The sequence below is a fragment of the Oncorhynchus mykiss genome, chromosome 2, assembly GCF_057628025.1.
Source record: "Oncorhynchus mykiss isolate SJ-2025 chromosome 2, ASM5762802v1, whole genome shotgun sequence".
In the NCBI taxonomy this organism is placed as follows: domain Eukaryota; kingdom Metazoa; phylum Chordata; class Actinopteri; order Salmoniformes; family Salmonidae; genus Oncorhynchus; species Oncorhynchus mykiss.
Window position 1 is genome coordinate 91,465,280 of NC_143023.1, and position 14,191 is coordinate 91,479,470.

A 14,191-nucleotide genomic window follows, 5' to 3' on the forward strand; every position below is an offset into this window, starting at 1 on the left:
CACATTCCAGATCAGGGAGAAGGAGGAAGTAGCCTTGAGAAAAACATCACAGCCGATTGGAGTGGAGCTAGAGCACCTATCCCAGCTGCCAAAGCTGTGCATAGCGTCAAAAAGAGCTCACACTAAGCAGCCCTTTCACAATAACTTTTCATTCAGATTTAACTCAGCTCAACATGACCAACAGTTTACGTGATGGAGGTAATGATTGCTTGAGCAGTTGTTAAATCATCTTGAGCATCTGGAATGTGGTGATCACTAGTCGATAAAGTAATTTGTCTTTGGTGATTGCATGCATTTTTTTTATGTTTACACCATTGTTAAAATACATGACAAGTCAAATGTTTAAACAGAGACAAAATATGATTTTCAGATTCAAAATACAGATTTGCGGAAGACTAGAACACTCTTCCTCCCTCTTTCTCTCTCTTCCTCTCGCTCACTATATCACTCGCGCTCTCTCCATCTCCCATTCTGCCACTCATGCATCCTGAACCCCTTTTTGCAGGTGTTCGGGGAGATTGACGTATCGCTGTAAAAGGGAGCTTGATTAAATGTCCAGAGCAATGCAGCATTGAAATGGATTGGACATGCAGTGCGAACCACTGAACAGCGATAGCTAGCTACTACTCTATTTTCTCTCCAGCTAGCCATATAAAGATGTAGATGATCTTTAAGGAGAGTAACATAATAGCATTCTCTCTCTACCACTGTGAGGGCCATGTCCCAATCTACGTCCGAAATGGCACCCTATTCCCTATGTAGTACACTATACTGTAAAGGTAATAGGGCGCCATTTGGAACACAGACAGGGACATGGCCCTCACAGTGGTAGAGAGAGAAACATCACGCTATCAGAAACATCACGCTTGCCATCTGAATGGTAATGTGACAATCTGATTGCCAATTTAACACAGCGCACAACAAAGCACTACCCCCTCGCTAAATCAAAATGGATGCCCACAAAATAACCACAAACACGAACAATATGGTCAATCATAAACCAAATGCCATTTTGCATTTCATTTCATACCAATCCAACTGAGTAATTCCAATCACAATGGTGTGAGATCATGAAATGGATAATAGCTCCTTCCAAAGCAAACCTGAGGGGTCTGGAAAGATAAGAAAAGACACACTGTCGGTGTCCAAAATAGCACCCTATTCCTTATGTAGTGCACTACTTTTGACTAGAGTCCGAATGACCCTGGTCAAAAGTAGTGCCCTGTAAAGGGAATAGGGTGCCATTTGGAACAGAGACAGTGTTTTTCTATCATCAACACAACAAAGTCACACCTTGCTCCATACAGCCCCCCTCCTGCCTGCCATGCTGAATAACGCCCGCCTCTGCCAAAACCACCACCGCTGAGGCACTGAGCTGAGTTATTCCTGCTGGAAATCACAGTAATAAGCAGGTGATCACCTTTAGAAATAACAGTTGGTTGTTTTTTTGTAATGGAGGAGCCACATCACACGCCATCACTCCTCGTTCATCAGCAGCTGTTAGCCAAGATACCATGGAATAGGGATCTCTTTCTGCTTCAATGGTGGACTAGATTTCATCAGTTCTCAACTGTACAGTATGTGGTTAGCCAACCTACAGTGGTTATGGCTCTCAATGCTCTATGGTGGACTAGATTTCATCAGTATGATACAGTTCATTCAAGTGTATTAGTGTTACAGTCATTACCACCTCTTTTTTTAAAATTAATTAACAGGATATTTTAAGTGGTGATCCGTAATCCTGGGATGATAGTCACACACGTATTTGATCTTGCAATTATGTCCAGGCTGTATCACAACCTGCCGTGATTGGGAGTCCCATAGGGTAGTGCACAATTGGCACAGCGTCAACCGGGTTTGGCCGGTGTAGACTGTCAATGTAAATATGGCTTGGAATAGTAGCTGTTAAGGAGCCTTTTGGACCTAGACTTGGCGCTCCGGTACCGCTTGCCGTATGTAGCAGAGAGAACAGTCTATGACTTTTGTGACTGGATTCTTTGACCATTTCTTGGGCCTTCCCACGCACTAGCCTCTGTAGCGCCTTGCGGTCGGATGCCGAGCAGTTGCCAATCCTAGGCAGTGATGCATCCTGTCAGGATGCTCTCGATGGTGCAGCTGTATAACTTTTTGAGAATCTGGGGACCCATGCCAAATCTTTTCAGTCTCCTTTTCAGTCTCCACAAACCTCTTCACGACTGTCTTGGTGTGTTTGGACCATGATAGTTTGTTGGTGATGTGAACACCAAAGAACTTGAAACTCTCGACCCGCTCAGCATGTTCGGCCCTCCTTGTCCTGTAGTCCATGATCATCTCATTTGTCTTGCTCACGTTGAGGGAGAGGTTGTTGTTCTGGCCCAACACTGCCAGGTCTCTGACCTCCCTATAGGCTGTCTCATTGTTATCAGTGATCAGGGCTACCACCGTTGTGTCGTCAGCAAACTAAATTATGGTGTTGGAGTCGTGCTTGGCCATGCAGTCGTGAGTGAACAGGGAGTAAAGGAGGGGACTAAGCACGCTTGCCAGCCGATTCATGATTTCGGCTGGCTGAGAAACGCTGCCTGTCTGTCTCGTCCCGACTTCCGACACGTTAATTACTATTGGACAGCTGGAGATCGAATTTGAATATTGAAACAATGTTTCAAATGTCGGAGAGACAGACAGCAAGGTTTATACAAATCTCCGCTGTTGAAGAAAAATAAATGTGAGATAATGTCTAGATGTTTTTTATAGTGGAGATCAAGTTTATTAATTGCCTGGCTGGGCTGATGAGACAGTGGATTTGGCAGTCAGATAGAACAGAGTAAATAGACATTTTAAAGTCATAGATTTAGCCGGTGGTAATTTGTGGAATAGCCACCGACTGGAATGCGCTTTTAACCAATCAGCATTCAGGATTAGTCCCACCCATTGTATAATTTCATACTGACACAACTTACTTTCGAAGTGTCACTGTTAATCTGTGTTGGAGAGTGTTTCTGTGGTTAGTAGTGATTAGCTACTGGAGAGGATTTGCTCTACTTCTTCTATAAAAGTGGCTTTTTATTTTTCCAAATCTCAATTACATTGTTTGTGAAGCCTTTCACCTTCCAATTAATTCTAACAGTGCCAGTGAGATCTGTCTGACTTCAATTACCAGAGCAGCACAATACAATAAGTTATCCTGTTTGGCACTCTTAACTCTTCAGCTCTAATCATGGAAAACACAAACCTCTTCTAGCTCTACAATAGTGCCAGCTTCTCCCACAGTATCTTCCATAGTGACCTCTTAGCTGTTTCAGGTTCAGAGTGCAGGACAAAGGTCAAAGTGAGAGAGTAAACTTACTGTGTCTTTCACGGGTGCTTAAGCTGGATGCTTGCAGTCCAACCACTTGGTATGATATAAGTTTCAGATTGTGTATTTAACTCCCACTCCATGGATCCAGTATTCCAGAATGAAATACTAGCACAAGGATCGACCTGGTTTCTCACCATCTTGGTTTTCTGTACGTTTGAAATGTCTCAGCAGGCATCAGTCAAAGTTTATCCAATGCTGTTGAGAGGAGAAAAACTAAAATGCCCTCCCATGAGATATCATTTCTCTCCTAGCCTTGGGGCTTAGCACACTGACCCTCTGTTAGGGAAGAGGGAGGAAGAGAAGAGAATGACACAGAGAGAAGGAGAGAGAGGTGGGAGGCAGGAGGGTTGAGATTAATGTAGATCACCTGTCATCACCTGGCGGCTGATCAAAAGAGTCCATTGGCAGGCGGAGCACAGAATCCACTGGAGCCTCTTCTTTATGCCAAGCACCAGCTTCTCTGAGGTAGACAACACAAGAGTCTGGCTCCAGGCATGGAGTAGAGAGGTGTGAGAAGGGAGGGAGGGAGTGTGTGATTGGAGGTGGAGAAGTGCAGGCACATAAACACACACATGTACATGTGCATACACACACACATACATGCACACATACACACATGCATACACAAATGCATGCACGCACCCACGCACGAACACACACACAAACCTTCTCGCTCTGTCTCAAGGCATGAATCAGACACTTCAAAATGTCACCAGCATCCCTGAGAAAATGGAATGAGAAAGTGTGATGATGATAAGACGCTTATGCTGTGGGAGGTGTGGGAATATGAGACCATTGAAGGGAGAGACCAATCTGAGAAACCATTTTCACAGAGTAGGAGATGGACAGAAATGAGAAAGAGGTAGAGCTGCCGACCTTGAGTATCTTGTCTCTACCTCTCTGTAGTATCTGTCTATAAAGTGGAGACCGGTTCAAAGAAAAATATTTTCGTTAAAAGCTTTAGGAAAATACATTTTACCAGGAAAAAAGTTGTCAGTGGATATGTTATGGTTTAACATAATTATGTGTCTAACCTTGCATGTAAGTGTCATAATGTAGTGGCGTGATAATACAACATGACAACAAAAACAACAACATTGTAATAGAATGAAAATGCTGTATAGCACATCTCTTTTCAAGGAGTTACTTGGGTGTGCACTTCTTCTAAATCAATGTCAAGCCTATTCCAGAAATACTGATTCAGCAAGTTGCGGAGATATACAGTGGATCTGGCAGTGGTAACCTTTCCAGATTATGGTGACATTAAAAGCTGCATGCGCCGAGCATGGGGACCCGACTACCCAGGCCCTCATCTAATGCAAACGTCCTCTCTCACCTCTATCTGCAAAAGTAATTATTGCAAACTGCTGTGACTTCTTGGGCTGTGTGAGAGAGGGGACAGCGCCTTGCATAGGTCCTAGAAAAACACTCATCTCTCCATGTACGGAGGAGACAATTATCTTTTCCAGTGTAGAGGTGCTGGGCTGGTGAGGGAGGAGACCAAGAGCGCCCCTCAACATTACCCCCCTCCTCAAAGTGCACTTCTAGCTGAAGTATGGGTTTGTACTGACAGCCTTGAGGGCCTCAAAAGTGACACCGCTGAAAGTGAAAGTTGGGAAAGTGACACCACTGAAAGTATGCCTAAGGCTACCATTGCATTTGTCTGGTTGGGTTATCACACTAGACAGTGGGAGCTTCATCAATGTCATGTCAAACACTATTTCCCAGTATTTTCTATGAGATTATATCATATGTTTGTTGGAATATCAGTGAGACTCAAGATAATCAGACATTTGATGATAATTGAAAATGTGCATATTATTTTGTGGCGTCGCTGCTTAAGCTGCTGTTCCAGTCACACAAAACTGGATGCCACATTAATCCTCATGAATACGATGGCGGCATGTGCATTTTTTTTTATTTCTCCTGCAGTCAAAGTGGTATTACATTATAAAGGGAGGTATCTATCATCGTAGTAGGGGATGTTTGTGCTCATGTCAGGAGGAATGAGCCTGGCTGGAGCTTCAGGGAGCTATACTGACCCTTCTGTTCAGAGTCAGTGGGCAGCAGTGGGCCAGAGCGGTGTATCCTAACCTATGGCCTCTGGCAGTTGGCTGCTGTCTTTACCTCCATGGAGCAGGCCAATTGGGCCGAGAGCCCGATAGGAGTGGACATTTCTGGGGCTCGGAGTGTCCTCTGCCCCCATGCTGAGACACAGAGGGCCCAGAGGGGCCAGATAGACAGATTATCCACCCCACTCCAGAGACATGGGGTCAATGTGTGTGTGTGAGAGAGAGAGAGAGATAGAGAGAGAGAGAGAGAGAGAGACACTGCTGTGCTTAGCATGGTTGGGTTCAGTGCCATTTCCGTTCAGTAAATTCAGGAAGTCAACTGGAATTCCAATTGACCTCAATGCAGTTAAATGAGAAGATATTCAAAGGGCTCCAACTCCCTTCTTAGGTACAGTAAGTTTACCTCCCAAGGAATAAATAAAACTCTTGTAACATAACAGCATTGTGAGTAATCACAAGGGAGGGTGTTTTCTAATCAAGATGTTTGTAGCAAACAAAAAAACTTGAATCATTCACATGGAGAGAAAACATTTGCAATTAGCTACTGCAGAGAGAAGAGAGAGAAAAAATCACATTCATTATGGTGAAATATGGCCACCATGAGGAGATGAAGCCTCTTGAGCTGTAATGAAGTAGGCCCCCTGATCATGAATTCCCCAATTATGGGTCTCGTATAACATCGAAATTATGTGCATTTTAACCACTGGTTTATAATACAAACATTCTCACATCTTCCCGGTGGTTTCAAGGAGCCGTCCCTACTTGTACATGCAAGGGTTAATTACAATAATTAAGGCTTTGGTGTTCCTCATACAACCGTATGCTTGGCAGTGGAATATGTATGCTGAAAGAAAACGTTTCAATAGATTGCAAGGCCTTTTCCTTGTCTCATATTGCATACAACATTTCAGAGTTATGTGAGCTCCATTTTCTTATTTATTAATATATTTTTTTTAAAGATGCCCACTTTTGGGGGGGGGGGGGATAAAACAGGAGTGCTGCACTCTCCAGGTCTTGTGAGCTCTTGAACTCAAACCGAGCCAAGCCAAGCCGTACTATACCATGCTTGCCCAGTAAGCATACTTTCACACTATTTATTCCAGCATGGTTCGGTTCACTGAAAGTGGGAAGAGCTGGCCCAATATCGAATTTGCTATTGCCCATTTATAAGTGGGCCAGGAGGGCAGAGACTCCTGATGAATCCCCAAAAACAAGTACCATCCTTTTGTGTCACCGCACTCATCAACAAAATGTCATTCAATCTTGAATTTAACAGATCAATCACATTTTCCTGCATTGGAATTACAATCCCACATTCACCCACTGGTAACAAACAATTTTCTGTCAGCACAGCAGTTTTCTATAAAAACAGGTTAGTTCATTTTTAAACTATGTATTCCCTGTGTTATGTTGATCTCTGGAATTTGTTCCTGAAATGTTCATATTTCCATTTATACTCTCTATGAAACACTTATAAACATGACAGCTATTTTAAAGTAAGAAATATTGTTGTCTTGAGATCAACAGAATATGTGTGTCTGCATTATGTATGATGTATGTGAGCGAGAGAAAGAGACAGTGAGGTTGTCTGGCTGAGCTTTTATCCTCCTTAAATGTACCAAAATGAGTCTTGGGGAAAAGGAAGCTGTGTGGCTTTTGAAGAATTAATAAGCCTGTCTCATTTAGATGTGTCTAGTGTCGCTGGCAGCCTCTGGAAGCCCCAGTTTAAAATTTTCTTGACAGTGCCTTTGATGATCACTGATAACGTAGCGAGACTCCCAGGGAGCGAAGCATCCGACAATGCAGAGAGTCAGTGGAGACCAGCTCTACTGATCCTGACTGCTCTTTATTGTCTGGCCTCTCTCCAGCATCGCAAAGCCCATCAATGCCTTGGCTTAGCACTCTCATAAACAGTCGTTATCACATAAATTACACATTCCCTTGTCACAACATCACTGGGATCGAGTACATATATGGCACCTTTCTCTTTTCTGCTTACATGGACAATCAGTTAGGCCATTTGATGAAGGTCAGTGGCTTTTCTGAGCATGCAGGCATTGTACCAGAAACTCAACAGTCATTTCATTCAGATTTTGGCTCAGTTACCCAAAATGCCCAGTAAAACATTTTTCACAGTGCTCAAAGTACAAAGGCTCTGAGCTGAACATAGATCTTTATTGAAGATATAGGTGAAAAATAGCACTCTCAATCCCATTATTGTTTTAAACATTTTAATTTCTTCAAGTTAGTTTCAAATGTCCCCACATTGTACTGCATCCATTTAAATACACTGCCACACATATGTGGGTTAAAACCTGCCCTTGTCTGTCGAAAATTAGAGTAATAGATTTACTGAAGCAATGAGGTTCCCTCCCAGTAATATAATGCTACAATTCAGGTTGTATCTATTCTGGCTCCTAATTCAATGAACGGGACCCTACCTGGAACCCACTTGTCATACCAATATGAAGCGTCGACAGGGAGCACTGTAGAGAGCTAGCCTGTGACCCTGTTTTAATATGTTGCCTCAGGGCCTTCACTGGCTGCAATAACATCACTACACTCACTCACTGACATTGGAACCTTGACGGTACAGTAGATACTGAGGCTGAAAGATACCGAGGGAGAAAAGTTTGCAGAACAACGAGGGAATGCAATGAGGCTTCCACATAACCAAGTTATTCCACACTGTTTGTACTTGCTCCTATTGCTCAGAATTTGCCAACCCTCAAAGCTACTGTCATTAAAACCATGTTTTACATTCAGAGAAGTAAAAGTAAATGTCCTATCAATCATAACAGATGATGATGATGCTCTATTGTTGCAATGTCTTCATGATCTAAATCTGGACCACCTATTGTCGTCTCGTTCACCATGCAGAGCAAAGAAGCTGTGTGTAGGCTACTCAAACAAATCTTATTTGTCACATGCGCCAAATACCTTACTGTGAAATGCTTACTTACAAGCCTTTAACCAACAATGCAGTTTTAAGAAAATAGAGTTAAGAAAATATTTACTTAATAAACTAAAATACTTGTCCGGTACTGCAAAAGCTTTTTTACCGGTTTGTTGTTTGTGGAACTGAGTCAGACTTCATTAAGGACACAGCTAGGCTTTTAGAGTTGCTTTTAATTATGTTGTGGGCGCAGTTTTTGAGGATTAGGGATTTGAACCGGCATGAGTGAGAAGACCAGGGTACTGTCAATGGTGTCGTAGCAGATAGACAGGATACTACTGACACCAGATGAGTTTAGTTTTCTGGGGAAGTATAGGTGTTGTTGGCTTTTTATTGTTGAATACTGTGTTTTCAAGAACCCTTCAGCGTGTCCTTTTTCTATGGATTATGGACTTCAGATGGGTTGATAGGGTTGAGTTGTTTGGATTCACTCCTCTGGGTTCTTAAGTTTTCACTATATTTAGTTCCAGGAACAAGCCTGTTCACTCACAAGTCCCCTGTCTGGATTCTTGCTGAAGGTAGCCTACCTATTAGGAAGTTTAAACAACATGGCTGAAGGACTGGATGAAAGGGGCTTGCAAATAAGCTTGAATGAAACACAGCCATGCGCAGCAGGTTATCGACTGAAAGAACAAAATTAGAATTGATTTGCTGAGAAAAAGAGGTTGGCTGCCTTCCTTGGTACTGTAGCCAGTGACTGCTGCAGTGAATTTGTAATCCAGCGGTCTTGGATGAAGTCTCTCATTACTTTGTCAGACAGACAGGCCTGCAGAGGAGCAAATTGGGAACGAGACAGACATCAGGCTGTGTTAAGATTCAGCCACTCCTCAATGCTTCCAAGAGACAGTTGGGTTGACGGGAGAAGGATTCTAGTACAAAGCATAGTCTTGGCGTCAACCAGGGAATTGAAGGGAAAGGGTTGCAACTTTCAATAAATTCCTTGGTTTTCCCTAAATCCCGGTTGGAGGTTCCCGGAATCAGGAGGGAATAAACAGGAAATCTCCAACCAGGATTTCAGGACAACCAGAGAATTTATTTAAAGTTCCTGTAATTTTGCAGTCCTAGATATGACCATTACCGGTAAAGAAATCAGAGTCCAACCAAACTAACCGTGGCATCAAAATGTATATTATTTTCAAGTTCAATTTTTTTTATGTATGTTATTTTCAAGAACCTTTTGGTATCACGACGGGCCCCATAATTCCTAGCGTTACCACTGAAACACCTCTTCACCACACCATAATGTCACAGCATGGAGTTTGTCCTCATACTCTTTCAGTCAAAGCTGAAAATTAGGTTAATTAAAATAAAATGCATTTATTAGAGCTATTCAATTAAATAATGGGTTGGATTGAACAAAAGAATAGTTCCCTACAGTGCTAACAGGACAGCCTGAGTCCTCCAGGGCATTTATTCCTCAAACATAGAAGTATTTCACACCATTTTAAAGATACACTTCTTGTTAATCCCACCACAGTGTCCGACTTCAAATAGGCTTTACATGTACAATACATGTATGTTTTGTTCTAAAAAGTTCATATTTATATAAAAAAAATCTCAGTACACATTGGAGCATTATGTTCAGTAGTTCCAACAACATCTGGTGATTTTACAGAGAGCCACATCAATTTACAGAGAAACTCATCATAAATGTTGATGAAAATACAGGTGTTATGCATGGAACTTTAGATAAACTTCTCCTTAATGAAACCGCTGTCAGATTTCAAAAAAGCTTTAACGAAAAAGCAAACCATGCAATAATCGGAGTACAGCGCTCAGAGACCAAAACAAGCCAAACAGATATCCGCCATGTTGTGTAGTCAACAGAAGTCAGAAATAACGTTATAAATATTAACTTACCTTTGATGATCTTCATCAGAATGCACTCCCAGGATTCCCAGTTCCACAATAAATGCTTGATTTGTTCGATAAAGCTCATAATTTATGCCCAAATACCTCCTTTTGTTAGCGCATTTGGTAAACAAATCCAAACTCACGACGCGCGTGCAAGTCCAGCGGAAAGTACGGACGAAAAGTCCAAAAAGTTATATTACAGGTCATAGAAACATGTCAAATGAAGTATGGAAGTATGAATCTTTAGGATGTTTTTAACATAAATCTTCAATAATGTTCCAACCGGAGAATTCCTTTGTCTGTAGAAATGCAATGTAACAGAGCTCGCTCTCACGTGAACGAGCGTCACCAGCTCGTGGCTCTCTGCCAGACCTCTGACTCATTCCCCTCTCATTCGCCCTCACTTCACAGTGGAAGCATCAAATAAGGTTCTAAAGACTGTTGACATCTAGTGGAAGCCTTAGGAAGTGCAATATGACCAATATCCCACTGTGTATTCGACAGGCCAAGAGTTGAAAAACTACAAACCTCAGATTTCCCACTTCCTGGTTAGATGTTTTCTCAGGTTTTTGCCTGCCATATGAGTTCTGTTATACTCACAGACATCATTCAAACAGTTTTAGAAACTTCAGAGTGTGTTCTATCCAATATCACTAATAATATGCATATCTTATCTTCTGGGACTGAGTAGCAGGCAGTTTACTCTGGGCACCTCTGGGCACCTTATTCATTCAAGCTACTCAATACTGCCCCCAGCCATAAGAAGTTAAGAACAAATTCTTATTTACAATGATGGCAAAAGGCCTCCTGCGGGGACGGGGGATTAAAAATATAGGAAAAAACACATCACGACAAGAGAGACACCACAACACTACATAAAGAGAGACCTAAGACAACAACATATCATGGCAGCAACACATGACAACACAGCATGGTAGTGACACCACAAGACAACAACATGGTAGCAATACAACATGGCAGCAGCACAACATGTTAGCAGCACAAAACATGGTACAAACATTATTGGGCACAGGCAACAGCACACAGGCTAAAAGGTAGAGACAACAATACATCACGTGAAGCAGCCACAACTGTCAGTAAGAATGTCCACGATTGAGACTTTGAATGAAGAGATGGAGATAAAACTGTCCAGTTTGAGTGTTTTTTGCAGCTCGTTCCAGTCGCTAGCTGCAGTGAACTGAAAAGAGGACGACCCAGGTATGCATCTGCATTGGGGACTTTTAAAAACCTCTTAGGGATCGCGGACCGCTAGCGGTCCACCTGCGACAACATCTGGTGAAGTTGCAGAGCGCCAAATTCAAAATAAGAAAATCTAAATATTAAATATTCATGAACATACAAGTGTCTTACATAATTTAAAAGCTTAACTTCTTGTTAATCCAACCTCTGTCAGATTTCAAAAAGGCTTTCCGGCGAAAGCATACCATGTGATTATCTGAGGATAGCGCCCTACATCAAAATACTTTTTCAACCAGCAACGGCTTCACACAAATCACAAATAGCGATAAAATATATCACTTACATTTGAAGATCTTCCTCTGTGTGCAATCCCAATGGTCCCAGCTACACAATGAATGTTTGTTTTGTTCGATAAAGTCCTTTTTTATATCCAAAAAAGTCAGTTTAGTTGGCGCCATTGATTTCAGTAATCCACTCCTTCAACATGCATACAAAGGAATCCAAAAAGCTACTGGTAAACTTCGTCCAAACAAGTCAAACAATGTTTCTAATCAATCCTCAGGTACACTAATATGTAAATAAACAATAATATTACAGACGGAAAGAACGGTGTTCAATAGAAAACGAAAATAACGAAGAGCGCGCCCTCATTCACGCGCGCCAAAAGTCTACCTGTCCTGATGAAACCACCTTGGATAAACTACAACTGCTTGTTCGTTTTTCAAGAAACAAGCCTGAAACCCTTTCTAAAGACTGTTGACATCTAGTGGAAGCCATAGGAACTGCAATCTGGTTCCTATTTTTTGTAAATCCCATAGGCTAGCAATGAAAAGCCTGTGATCTAAAACAAAACAAAAATTCCCAGATGGATTTTCCTCAGGTTTTCGCATGCCATATCAGTTCTGTTATACTCACAGACAGTATTTTAAACCTTTTAAAAACTTCAGAGTGATCCAGTATCCAATTCTACCAATTCTATGCATATCCTAGCTTCTGGGCCTGAGTAACAGGCAGTTTACATTGGGCACATCAGTCATCTGGAAATTCAGGATACTGCCCCTAGCCGAATATGACTGGCAGAATGGGTGTTGTATTTGGAGGGAGGGCTGCAGTAGGTATCTCAGATCTCAGATGTCTTGCAACGGGTATACAGAGATGACCAGTTGATAGAGGCACATTTGATGGCAGAATGGTAAAGAACATCTAGCGCACGAGAGCACCTTTACCTGCCGATCTAGAAATGACATCTCCGTAATCTGGCATGGGTAGGATGGTCATCTGAATCAGTGTTAGTTTGGCAGCTGGGGTGAAAGAGGAGTGATTTACAATAGAGGAAACCAAGTCTAGATTGAACTTTAGCCTGCAGCTTTGATATGTGCTGAGAGAAACACAGTGTACCATCTAGCCATACTCCCAAGTACTTGTATGAGGTGAACACCTCAAGCTCTAAACCCGCAGAGGTAGTAATCACACCTGTAGCCATACTCCAAAGTACTTGTATAAGGTGAATACCTCAAGCTCTAAACCCTCAGGTAGTAATCACAACGGTAGGGACATTCTTCTTACCAAACCACATGACCTTTGTTTAAGAGGTGTTCAGAAGAAGGTTAAGGGCAGAGCAAGCTTGTTGGACACTAAGAAAGCTTTGTTGTAGAGCTTTTAACACAAAATCTGGGTAGGGTCCAGCTGAATATAAGACTGTATAATCTGCATATAAATGGATGAGAGAGCTTCCTACTGCCTGAGATATGTTGTTGATGTAAATTTAGAAGAGCGTGTGGCCTACGATTGAGCCTTGGGTTACTCCCTTGGTGACAGGCAGTGGCTGAGACCGCAGATGGTCTGACTTTATACACTGCACTCCTTGAGAGAGGCAATTCGCAAACCAGGCCAAAGACCACTCAGAGACACCAATACTCCTTAGGGGGCCCACAAAAATGGAATGGTCAACGATATCAAAAGCTTCTGCTAAGTCAATAAAAATAGCAGAACAACATTGTTTAGAATCAAGGGCGACATAATTTAGGACCTTTAAGGTTGCAGTGACACCTCCATAACACCAGATTGTTCGATCAGGTTCAAGTTTGGGCTCTGGCTAGACCACTCGAGGACCCACTCAAGGACATTCAGAGAATTGTCCCAAAGCTACACTTGCGTTTTCTTGGCTGTGTGCTTAGGGTCATTGTCCTGTTGGAAGGTGAACCTTTGCCCCAGTCTGAGGTCCTAAGCACTTTGGAGCAGGTTTTCATCAAGGATCTCTCTGTACTCTGCTCTGTTCATCTTCGCCTCGATCCTGACAAGTCTCCCTGTCCCTGTCCCTGAAAAACATCCCCACAGCATGATTCTGCCACCACCATGCTTCACCGTAGCGACGCTTGGCATTCATGCAAAATCAGACCGGAGAATCTTGTTTCCCATGGTCTGAGAGTCTTTGGGTGCCTTTTGGCAAACTTCAAGCAGGCTGTCATGTGCCTTTTACTGAGGAGTGGATACCATCTGGCCACTCTACCATAAAGGCCTGATTGGTGGATAGCTGCAGAGATGGTTGTTCTTCTGGAAGTTTCTCCCATCTCCACAGAGGAACTAGAGCTCTAACAAAGTGACTATCGGGTACTTGTTCAACCTACCTGACCAAGGCCCTTATCCCCCGATTGCTCAGTTCAGCCGGGCGGCCAGCTTTAGGAAGAGTCTTGGTGGTTCCAAACCTCTTCCATTTAAGAATGATGGAGGCCACTGTGGTCTTAGGGACTTTCAATGCTGCAGAAATGTTTTGGT

At 42.6% G+C, this 14,191-nt stretch overlaps 1 protein-coding gene across 2 annotated transcripts in view; it reads left to right on the forward strand.

Moving 5' to 3' along the window:
- LOC110499683 (alpha-1,3-mannosyl-glycoprotein 4-beta-N-acetylglucosaminyltransferase C) overlaps nucleotides 1–14,191 on the forward strand; it is a 173,527-nt gene that overhangs the window by 103,990 nt on the left and 55,346 nt on the right. The window lies entirely within an intron of this gene.